Source organism: Vicugna pacos, chromosome 22 (genome assembly GCF_048564905.1).
Source record: "Vicugna pacos chromosome 22, VicPac4, whole genome shotgun sequence".
NCBI classification, from domain to species: Eukaryota; Metazoa; Chordata; class Mammalia; order Artiodactyla; family Camelidae; genus Vicugna; species Vicugna pacos.
The window spans coordinates 10,396,046-10,407,417 of NC_133008.1; positions in this window are offsets into that span (position 1 = coordinate 10,396,046).

Genomic DNA, 11,372 nt, shown 5'->3' on the forward strand with positions numbered 1-11,372 from the left:
ACTACAAATGATACAAATGATGGTAGTGAACATCCTTGTCTTGTTTCTGATCTCAAAAAGAAGTTTCAGTGTTTCACTATTAAGTTTAATATTTGCTGTAGGTTTGTTTTTGGTCATATCATTTAACAGATTAAGGAAGTTCCATTCTATTTTTAATTTTCTAAGAGTTTTTGGTAATAAATGGGTGTTAAATTTTATCCAATACTTTTGCTATAATCTATTGAGATGATTATATGATTTTACTTCTCTGTTTTGTAAATATGATGAGTTACGTTAATTGATTTCTAATGTTAAACCAACCATGCATTTTGGAATAAATCCTACTTGTTTATGACAGCTCATCAATTGATATGTTAGGTGTACTTCTAAATTTGATCTGTTAATACTTTGTTTAGACTTTTTACTTCTACGTTCATAAGAGAGAATGACTTCTTTCTTCTGTATTTGGTAGAATTCACCCATAAAGACATCTTGGCGTGGAGCTTTCTATGTGAGACATTTTTAGTAACTATAGGATTGCTTAGATTTCTATTTCTTTCGGGGTCAGTTTCAATAAATTGTGTTCTATGAATTTTTTCATTCTTTTTAGCCTTTAAAACTTTATGGCAAAAAAAAGTATTCAAATATGCTTTCATTTTCTTCTTAATGTCTCTAGGAGCATTGTGATATCCCCCTATTCATTCCTGATATTGATAATTTATGCACTTTTTTTTATTTGGTCTCAGCAGTAATTTACCAATTTTATTAATCTTTTCAAAGAATCAATGTTGGCTTTGTTGATTCCCTCTGATGTTTTCCAGTTCTTTTTTAACATCCTGTGGCAGTATCAAATTCAAGGTTTTTTTCTTTCAGCACTTTGAAGAAATTCTATCGTCTGATGAGTTCTACTATTTCTTTTGAGAAGTCAGCTGTCAGTCCTATTTCTGCCCCCACTGGAAAGTAATGCATTCTTTTTTCATCTGCTTCCTTTTCAGATTTTCTTTTTGTCTTTGCTTTTCAGCAGTTTAACGTCGACAGGACAAGGCATGATTTTCTTCGTATCTGTCCTGCTTAGACATCATAGTGCTTCTTGAATATGTGATTTTATAGTATTTATCGGTTTTGGTGAATTCTACGCCATTATTTTTTCAGCTATTTCATCTACTCAAGTCATGACTCACCGCTACACATGTTAAATCTTTTTACTCTGTTCCATGTATCTCTCTTGCTCTTGTCTGTAGTTTCCATCCCTGTTTCTCGAAGCTTCTATCTGGTTATTTTCTACTGATCTGTATGGCAGTTCACGAATCCTCTCTTCAGTACTAATCTGCCTTTAAACTCCCTCACTGAGTTCTAAATTTCAGTTATTATGTTTTTCATTTCTAGAATTTCCATTTCCATCCTCCCAAATTGTCTTCTTCAGAATTGCTCAGAATCTTTTCTAGAACATATTGATCAGAGTTATTTTTAATACCACTATGGTGACTGCACTAATTTTTTCCCCTCTCTTGTTTTTTTGCTATTTGACTTTTGAATCCTCTTATGATGGGGAGTTTTTTTGTTTGTTTGTTTGTTTAGTTAATTGACAGACACTGTACATTTAAAATTTTGGAGATTATCTGAGGGTTGGGATGATATTATCTTTCTCCATGGAGGATTTACTTTTGTTTCTGGCAGGAAGTTAAGGTAGGGGGAGTTCATCTTAATCCTATCAGGAACTGAGTTATTTATAGCTTGGCTTCAGTCTTTATATAAGCCAGTGTATGTCTTGTTTGACCTTACTCTTTAGAGTATAGCTCTTCAGGTGTCCCAACTTAAAGTCCAGGACACTTACTAGGACCCTCCTGGGCTGGCCCTGGACTCCAGGTTTTATTCCTTTAGCCCATGAGACTGCCTGTAGCTCTGCTCAACTTCCAAGCCTCTAGGCTGCCACTCACAAACCAGCAATGCCCAGTGTGGGGAGCTACGCTGAATACTGAGCCATCGCACTGCTTTTCTTGTCCCTGGGATCTGGGCCCTCAGGGTCTTACCACTGCAATAGCTCTTGAATTCTTCTGAACAGATTTATTTTCCTTTTTCATCCAGTGTTTGATTTTTTTTCTTGGTGAAGAGACAACAGATGTAACACAAACTAGAGCCCCCTGGCCAGAGCAAGAATGGGACAAATGTAGGGTGGACTGTGGACTGACGCCACTGAGCCTCACGAGGCTGCGCACATGGAACAGTCACAGAGCTGACTGTCACCTGAGGCCCTCCTCGTGCTCCGCTAGAGATCAGCACAGATGGATGCCTGCGGGATGACCAGCAGGTTGCAAGAGAGCCTGGTGGGGGAAAGAACCTTCTCACCATTCAGGTCTCGGCCCGTAGGCCCCTCCTGAGAGCACCCACCCTGGGTCCCTCTCTCCAGAGCAGCTCCTGTCCCTAGTCCCTCCCTCATACATGGTCTTCACCCCGATCTGAAATCGTCTTTCCTATTCAGTGGTTTATGTGTTTATTGAATGGTATGGTACCCTCGCCCCACAACCCCCACAATTGCTACATGAAATGAGGACCCTGACCTTTTTGTTCCCACAGCGTGTACTCAGGTGCCTAACACAGTGCCTGTCACACACCAGCATTCCACATTCATTTACTGTATTAATAACAAAATACAGGCAGACCTCAGAGATTCTGTGGGTTTAGTTCCAGACCACCACAATAAAGCGAATACTGCAGGAAAGCAAGTTATACATTTTTTTTGGTTTCCCACTGCATGTAAAAGTTATGTTTACACTATACTGTAGTCTATTAAGTGTCCAATAATAGCATTATGTCTAAAAAGTGCATACTTTAATTAAAAATACTTTATTGCCCACAATTGCTTATCATCTGAGCCTTCAGCGAGTTGTAGTACTAACGTCAAAGATCACTGATCACCGTAGCAAACAGATTGATCATGAACAAGTTTGAACTATGAGGAGAATTACCCACATGTGACACAGAGACAATAAGGGAGCAAATGCTGTTGGAAAAAAATGGCGCAAGGAGGCTTGTCCCACGCGGGGCTGACACAAACCTTCAGTTTGTAAAAAAGCAGAATCTGTGAAGCGCAATAAACTGCAATAAAACGAGGTCTGCCTGCAACTCAATGAATGGCCAAATTATAAAAGGGCAAGCGTAGCAGGGATGGAGGGTAAAACGAGAACCATCTCTTCCACACGAGAGCTGTGCCAAGAGTATGTTCCTCCTTTCCTGACTTCCTCCTCCCCCTGCTCTGTCCTACCCGATGCAGAGGGAGGTGATGGGACTTGAGTCCTAAGAATGAGGGTGGATGTGGGTGTCCCAGTCCCAGCTGGGTGTCTCTGTCAGCCCCGTTGTTTCTCTTTACTAAGTCCCTTAGTGGAGATACGCATTCATTTTCCGTAGCTACATTCAGAAGGAAGAGCTGTTTATTTCCTCTGTTAGAGTCGTTGGGGCCAGACCTCTAATCCTCTCCCGTCCCCCACCCCACCTTGTTGGTGCCATTTCAAAAGAAACCGCCCTGGCGGTAAGCATGTTTCCACGCGGTGGCACCAGCTTCCCCAAGTCAGCTCCACTGGCTTCCGTTGACTTTACTCTTCTGACAACAGAGAGGAAGCGTGCGCCGGTTCACCCCACCACTTACGTAGCCAACTTCCTCCCACATACAGGTAATCAACCCTTTGCAGCAGGACGTCCCACCTGCGCCGGTCCACTGACATGACAAGGTCATTCTCCACTTTTGACCTTCCTCCCCCTCCTTAACCTCCCCATGGCTCCCCATTGCTCTGACGACAAAGCACGTTCCCCTTCATGGCCCCGTAGGGCCCTCTCGGGGAGCTGGCCCCTGCCTGCATCTTCACCCTCCTCTCAGATCGCCCTTGGCCTCCAGCCCTACCCAGCCTCTGTCAGTTCCTTAAAGGCATTGAGTCTGATTTCATCTCTGAGCCATTGCGAGCAGCATTTTCACTGCTCGAACCCTCTTCTCCTTGCCTCAGTGGGCGACTCCTTCTCATCCTCCAGGTGCCCCTTCCTCACAAACATCCCCCTCCCCCGGTGGGTGAGTTGCCCCTTTTGTGCTCCTACAGCACTGAGTACCAGCTTGGAATAAACTCATCACAAATTATAATCACCCATTTCCAGGTTTAACTCCCCAGCTAGACCCTGGAGGCACGAGCTTTGCTCTTCCATTGGCTGTTTATTTGCTCATACCCTTCACTCTCACCAGACAAACTTGATGATGAGATCAGGGCAATGTTTCTGTTCACCATCATATCCCCAATGCACCACTGCATGCCGAGCACATAGTAGGTCCAAAGGTGCCCCCAGCCCTATGTTTTCCTCCATACCACCAACTAACTAATACTGAATACTTTCTATGACCCGCCTTGGTGCTAAGCATTTACAGGGAGTAGGCAGTTGATTTCTCACCATCACTCTCTGAGATGGGGACTGTTATCAGCCCCATTTCACAGATGAGGACGAGGAGGCACAGGAGAGGTTCAGTAGCCCAGCCAAACTTACAACGTGAAAGTCCTAGAGCAGAGATTCAAACCAGGCAGGGTAGCTCCTGCACCCACGCCCTTAATCCCTATTCAAGACTATCCCTATCACAACATCTGCCACACTGTGCGGTGGCCATCCGTCTCCTCTCCTCCTCCGAGCTGTTCCCCATGAACTCAACTGAGCAGAAGAGGAGAGAAATGAATGACTGACTATAGAGTAAGCAGCCTCTTTAGTTGCTGAGCTAACATCATCCACCAGGTGGCAGTCGCACCTCCCAGATAAAGTCGTCTCTCCCTTTATTTCCCCCATTGTAAGAAAGAAAGAAGTTAATTTTTATTTTTACCAAGGATTGAGTAGTCTGAATTCAAAGCTCGACTCTTTCAAGGTTGAGCTTTCTGAAAACTACCCTTGGAGAAAGCGCGTTTCCAATCCCCGTGCGCAGAGGGGTGAGTGGCCCTGGGTGCGCCGCCGGGGCCCGGGCGGGTGACGCAGTGCAGCGCCGGCTGGAGGGGTGCGCTGAGTAAGACCACTGGGAGCAACGGATTGTGCAAGACGTCTTTTCAGCCCGCAAAAGAGATGATCTGCTCCTCCCTCCCCCACCCCTCATCAAACAGCTGCAGGAGCTGAGGAGAAAAGCGAAGGATGCGTGTTCCTAGTCGTGAACTCCATTTGGCCAGCAGCGGGATGGGGACGTGTGGCCCCTTGAGGAGACAGCCGCAGATGACTGGCAGAAAAGGACCTTCGCACCTCATCTGCGCCTGAAATGCCACGCTTCTGGCAGCTTCCACCGTGTTCCGGGGACTGGGAAGGGGATGGGGGCTGGAATGGTCCTTGCTGCTAAACCGGCCGCGACTTTCATAAAGCAAATCCCAGGACTTCCAGAAAGAAAGAAGCCAGGCCAATTCCATGGCAGCGGGAGGGAGGCAAGAGGGAAGGTATATATATTTTTTCTTTTAAATAAAGAAATTGGGATATGTTTCAAATGCTTACATCAAACAAATAAATGCTATTAACCTCCAAAATACAATGTAACAGAATCGTGCTTTTCTCCACGAAATTATAGGAGTTATTCTTTTAAATTTTATTCTTATTTTCTATTGAAGTGTAGTCAATTTACAATGTTAGCTTCAGGTGTACAGCAAAGCAGTTCAGTTATACATATACATACATGCATTTTTTTTCAGTTTCTTCTCCATTTTCCATTCTCATTATAAAAAATTGAATATAGTTCCCTGTGCTATACAGTAGGTCCTTGTTTATCTAACTTATATACAGTAATGTGTATCTGTTAATCCCAAACTCTCCCTCCCCTTTCTGCCCTGCTAACCACAAGGAGTTATTTTTAAGACTGGATTCTTTATGTGTTACAGGCAGAGGGTGTGATAATGACACTGAAGCTTAAAGGTGAGCAATGGCTCAAAACTAACATAACACTGTAAATCCACTAGACTTCAATTTCAAAAAATTTTTAAGAAAAAAGGTGCTTCAGCTACAGAAACAATAAAAAGTTCGTGGTTTCCAGGGGTTTGGGGAGAGAGAGGGAGGGAGGGAGGGATGAATAGATGGAGCACAAGGGATTTTTAGGGCAGTGAAATTCTTCTGTATGATGTTATAGTGGTGGCTGCATGTCCTTATGCATTTGTCAAAGCCCATAGAATGTACAACATCAAGAGTGAACCCTAATGTAAACTATGGACTTTGGTTGATAATAATGTGTCCATGTTGGTTCATTGATTGTACCAAATACGCCACACTGATGAGGGGTGTTGAGGGTAGGAGAGTATATATGTGTGGGTGGGGAGGGCTATGTGGGAACTCTGTATTTTCTGCTCAGTTTTGCTGTAAACCTGAAACTGCTCTAAAAAAATAAAATCTATTTAAAAAAAAGAAAAGAAAAGATAAAAGGTGCTGGATGGCTCAGTTCTCTTCTACCTGTCAGTGGATCTCTTGTTTACTCTCTAAGTAATGTTGACTTTCTCCATTTTTGGCCCTCTGTGAATGGGAGGATCTTGGGTCCCAGGGCACCCAGCCTAACACTGAGTTTGTCGGGAGTGAATGGATGCGAGGACCTCACCCTATGGGGAACCGAAAGAGAAAATCCCCGAGACCTGGTAACAGGGAAATGAAGCACTTCTCCCCTCCCCCGTTGCCTCACCAGCAGTACACCAACACACACACACACACACACACACACACACACACACACACACACGGCTCTGCTCCTGGTTTTTCAGCCCTGTCTCTTAAGATTAATTAAGTTGTCTGCGTCATCCGTCTATCTCGCCTCCCTTTCATATACCCTCTCCTAGTCAGAATGACGCTTAATCAGAATTAGAGCCTGTTCAACGCCTCTAAGTGCCACTCATTCCTTGTCACAGCAGGATCTCTTGTGCCCTTTCAAACAAGCCGAGAATTTCAATGAGGCTTCGGAGGGCAGGGAGGGGACTGGGGTAAAGATCGCCCTTTGTAATCAATACCCTCCTTCTGAAGCCTCTGGGTGTCTGGGTAAGATGAGGACAGACCTCCATTCCTGCCGCTTTCACCCCAGGCTTTGCCTTTGCTGAAGTGTTCGAAGGGAGCGGGGTCAGTACTGCATGGCAGATTGTGACTCCTCCCCAAATCGTGGTGCATGTGGGATTTTTTGCCAAATCCCAAGTCATTCTCGGGTATCCTCCTCGCTCCCCACGTGTCCTCCAACTTGTAGCCCTAACCTGCCTACCTCTCTCCATTCTGTTGCCATCATCCTGACTCAAGCCATCATCATCCACCGACACTCACAATCACCGTCATCCACTAACATCACTCACAGAGACCACTGCCGTCCCCTCAAATGGCTCTTCTGCTCCCACCCTCCCTCCTCTACAGTCTCTCCCCCGTGCATTTGCCAGTGTGATCACAAGTCAGGTCCAGTCCCTCCCCTACAGCTACTCTTCAGTGGCTCTCCATCTAATTTAAAATCCAAAATCTCCACCCTGGGTAACAAGGCCCCGCCGTCTCTGGTCCCTTGACCTCTCTGAGCTCATCTCATGACCTCCCTCCCCTGCTGCACTGCTCTGCCTTGGATATATCAAGCTCAGTCTTGTCCTGAGACTTGCAAACAAAGGCTGTTCCCTCTGCCCAGAATGTTTTTCCCTCAGATTTTGGCATGCCTTGTTTTTCTCTTGTCATTCGGATCTCAGCTTAAATCTCACTGGTCAGAGGTGCCTCCTCTAATTTCCCAGTTCAGGTAGCCCCATTCCCAGTCCACGCCATAGTTTCCAGTTTTATTTTTCTCATAATACTCAGCACTAACATTCTCTTGTTTATATATGTGTTCACTTGTTGATGGTTTGACTTCATCTTCCAAAAGTAAGCGCCCGTCAGACAAGGACTTTGCTGACTTTGCCCCCACGATATCCCTGGAGTTTAGGATAAGGGCAGATACTTGGATGAATGACTGAATGAATAAGAAAACTCTTTAATATGAGTATCCTTTGCAGATGGCCCCCTTTGACTAACAGAGAGCAAGCTCAAAATTCAGATTAGTGGTTCTGTGAATAATAATAACAAGGCCTTATCTTTGGAAGGCATTATCTCCTGAGATCTGCCCAAAAGCTCACAATGCTGGGTATGGATAGCACATTTTAACTGATGCTCAGACTGAAATGACTCACCAGAATCACACACATACACACACACACACACACACACACACACACACACACAACCCTGAGCTCTCAAATCTCAGTCTTTGTCTCCAGGATGTAAACAACAAGAGGATGGAAACTTTATGTGTCTTGTCCCCACAGTATCCTCAGGGTAAATAATATGCAAATATTTGCTGAAGAAATATATGAGTAAGTGAGTGAGCAAACTCCTGGGTAGAATTCTCTCTCTGGGACTAAGACAAATTCAAAAAATTGCCGATTCCAGCCTCTTGCCCTATGTGGTTTGTCTGTTCTGGCATCACGGGAGGCCAGCTCTTTGCTCCTCCCCCCACCTCATCCCCACCCCTACAGGGCCGGGGTCCAGCAGCTTCCAGTCCAGAAGCTACACTCGCAACTCAGTTGGCTCTCTTCTCCCGGCGCCAAGGCTCTCCCCATCCTTGTCACTCCAAGGCTTTCCCGGGGATTAAGTTCTTGTTTCCCCAGCATGTTCTTCGAGGCAGCAGCCGCAGCAAGGTCACCTGGAAAGCTGGTTAGAAATGCAGAGTTCCAGGCTGCCAGGGAGGCTGAGCCACAACCCGCCTTTGAACAATATCCCCAGGTGAACCTGGCGCCCATGAGCCTTTGAGAGCCCTGAGCTGCCTTTATCAAGCATTCCAATCTCTACTTTGCTTGTGAAATACCTGAGCCTCGCCCCCCGCCCCCGTCCAGCTGTCCGTCCTCTCAGTGGCCGTTTGGAGAGGCGGCCTTGGAAAGAGAACCAGCGTCAGGATCCTGTGAGTCACCCACTCGGCAAACATTTATTAAGCACTTATGATGTGCGAGGCACATGACAGGTCCCGAGGACACAAACATGATTAAGACGGTATTTGTGTCCCTCGCCCCCCTCCTCCAGAAGGCAGGTAAACAAGTTATATATAGTGATAATTACATATTGCGATAAAGGCTGGGCAGAAGGAGCGCTTCTGATAACAAGCAGCGTGGGATGCTGGTGAATGGGGGCGGTGGGGGGTGCATGTGTCGAAAAAATGATTCAGGAAGTTCTCTCAGAGGAGGTGATGCTTGGTCTAAGTTGCAAGGGGTGAATAAGGAGCCGGCTCTGTTCTGCGTCCAGTTGAAGCCAGGGAGAGGGTAGCGCAGGTGGGTGGATCATTTCTCACCAGAGGCAAAAAAAACGAGTGAGAAGACCCTGCCCCAGGAAAGGGGGCTGGCACTGGAGGAAGGAGAGAGGTCATTGTGTGGATAGAGATGATGGAGAGAGGGAGAAATAGGAGAGCAGGGTGGGGTAGGGGCTGGGCCAGATTCTGCAGGGCACCCACGCCTGGGAAAACTTGTGGATTTTATCTCCAGGGCCATGGGAAGCTGTTGGAGGATTTTTGCAAGGTTTGGCAAAGCCAGGTTTCTGTTCAGCTCTAGCTGCAGGGGGAGGGTGGCAGCTGGCAGGGCAGCGAGGAGCCAGGGCATTCACAAAACTCCAGCCTCACCCCGGTCCCGGGAGCTGAGGATCACTGTCCCCTCCAAACAGAGATGGGGGGGGGGGCAGGGTGGTTTATAGAACAGCGGGGAAGGGACTGTCCCAAGGCAGTTTCTGACAACACTGGCCAGATCTGGGACAATAATGATCATGTCAATGAGAGTCCCTAATGTTGATAGTTTGTGGGTTTTATTTTTTATGATTGCTTCATTTAATCCTTACCTCAGCCAGATGATGGAGATACTATTTGCCCCTTCTGATCAAAGTGATGACTGATACTCAGAGGTTACCTCGTGTGGCCAAAGTCACTCCACCAGAGGTGGCAAAGGGACAAATCCTGGGTGGGGGGGGTCTCATCTCAGAACCCCGTCCCTAACCCCAGCGATCCCTGTCTTTGGGGTTTGAGTACCCAACTTTGCCTGACTTCCAAACCCAAGTGGCCTCTACCATGCCTAGGTCACTGTCGCCTACAATTTGACATTCATAAGGACAAAAGAAAAATAATTGAGGACCTGAAAATCGTATTTCCTCAAAAACAGAATAAATGAGCTGTCAGCCGGGAGACAGCTTGCTTTCCCACTCCGATTCACATTTCCCTGCTTCTTTGCCTAAAGAGAAAGATTCCAGAAAACCATGGACCCAGGGCATAGCGCTTTGGAGTCGCCCTCACGTTGGTAGCCCAGACTCAGCCGTGTGTGGTCCTCGGCTCCGTGGGAGGAGCCCTGTTCCCAAGATGGGAAGAAAGATAGCAGGAACTGGGCGCCGCGGCAGTGGACGCTTGGCCTGGAGTCCCTGTGCTTTCTCCCGTTGCCATGGCAACTCTGGCAGGCTGGCCGCGGTGGAACCGCCAGAACGGGCAGGAGGTGGGAAAGCGGCATCCTCAGAGCGTTCCCACCTCCTACCCGCGACCCAGCACGGGGACTGGCACTTCGTTAAGTTCACAGATGATAATGGCAACAACCACCACCCTCGTTGTGATGCTGCTAATAACAGTTACATGTACTGAGTACTTCCTCTCTGCCAGGCAGGGTGCCAAGTCCTATCAGAAACAGATGAAGACATGTGGAGACCCCAGCTTCCAAAGTTAATGGAGCTCCACTCTTCATGTGTAATTCCAAGAAGAAAGCATTATAAGGAAAGCCCTCGAAAGATTCCAACATCCCCCCTTTATGAGTGACGACTGCATCCCTGCAGAATTGCCTCGCCCTGGGAGAGAGAGAGGTGGGATGGTGATCGGGAGTGTGGGAGGCTGTGCCCTGGGGCTGGGGTGTGCGTGTGCACGAGGTGCTATTGGCTTCTGGACACTAAATTGCACTTGATGGTTAGATTCCACCGCCCTTCTCTTCCCCTTCCCGCCACACTCCCCTTCACCCACCATCCTTCCCGCCACCTTCTGACACCCCGTGAAGGAGAGCTGCTGACCCTGATTTAAGTCAGACGCTTTAGGGGCCTAAATCTGAGTCCGCATTTGCATCCCTTCCAATTACAGAATTTTGTATTTGGCCTTTGTTAGATTTGAAATCTTTGGGTGGCAAATAAAAGGAAGTTGCTGTTGTCTGTTTGGCTACAGCCTGAATGTGTCCCTCAGAAGGACGTTTTGCGGCAAATCTGTGTTCCAGAATTCTAAGTTGGTTCTTCCAGGCTCCACAGCCTCACATCTGTTCAGGAACAGCTGTTCAGGCTGCAGCCACGATCAAAGCTGTGCATTCCAGAGCTCCGGTGATCTAAAAACGGCAAATGCTTTTTTTCTTTCTTTAAATATATGTATATAA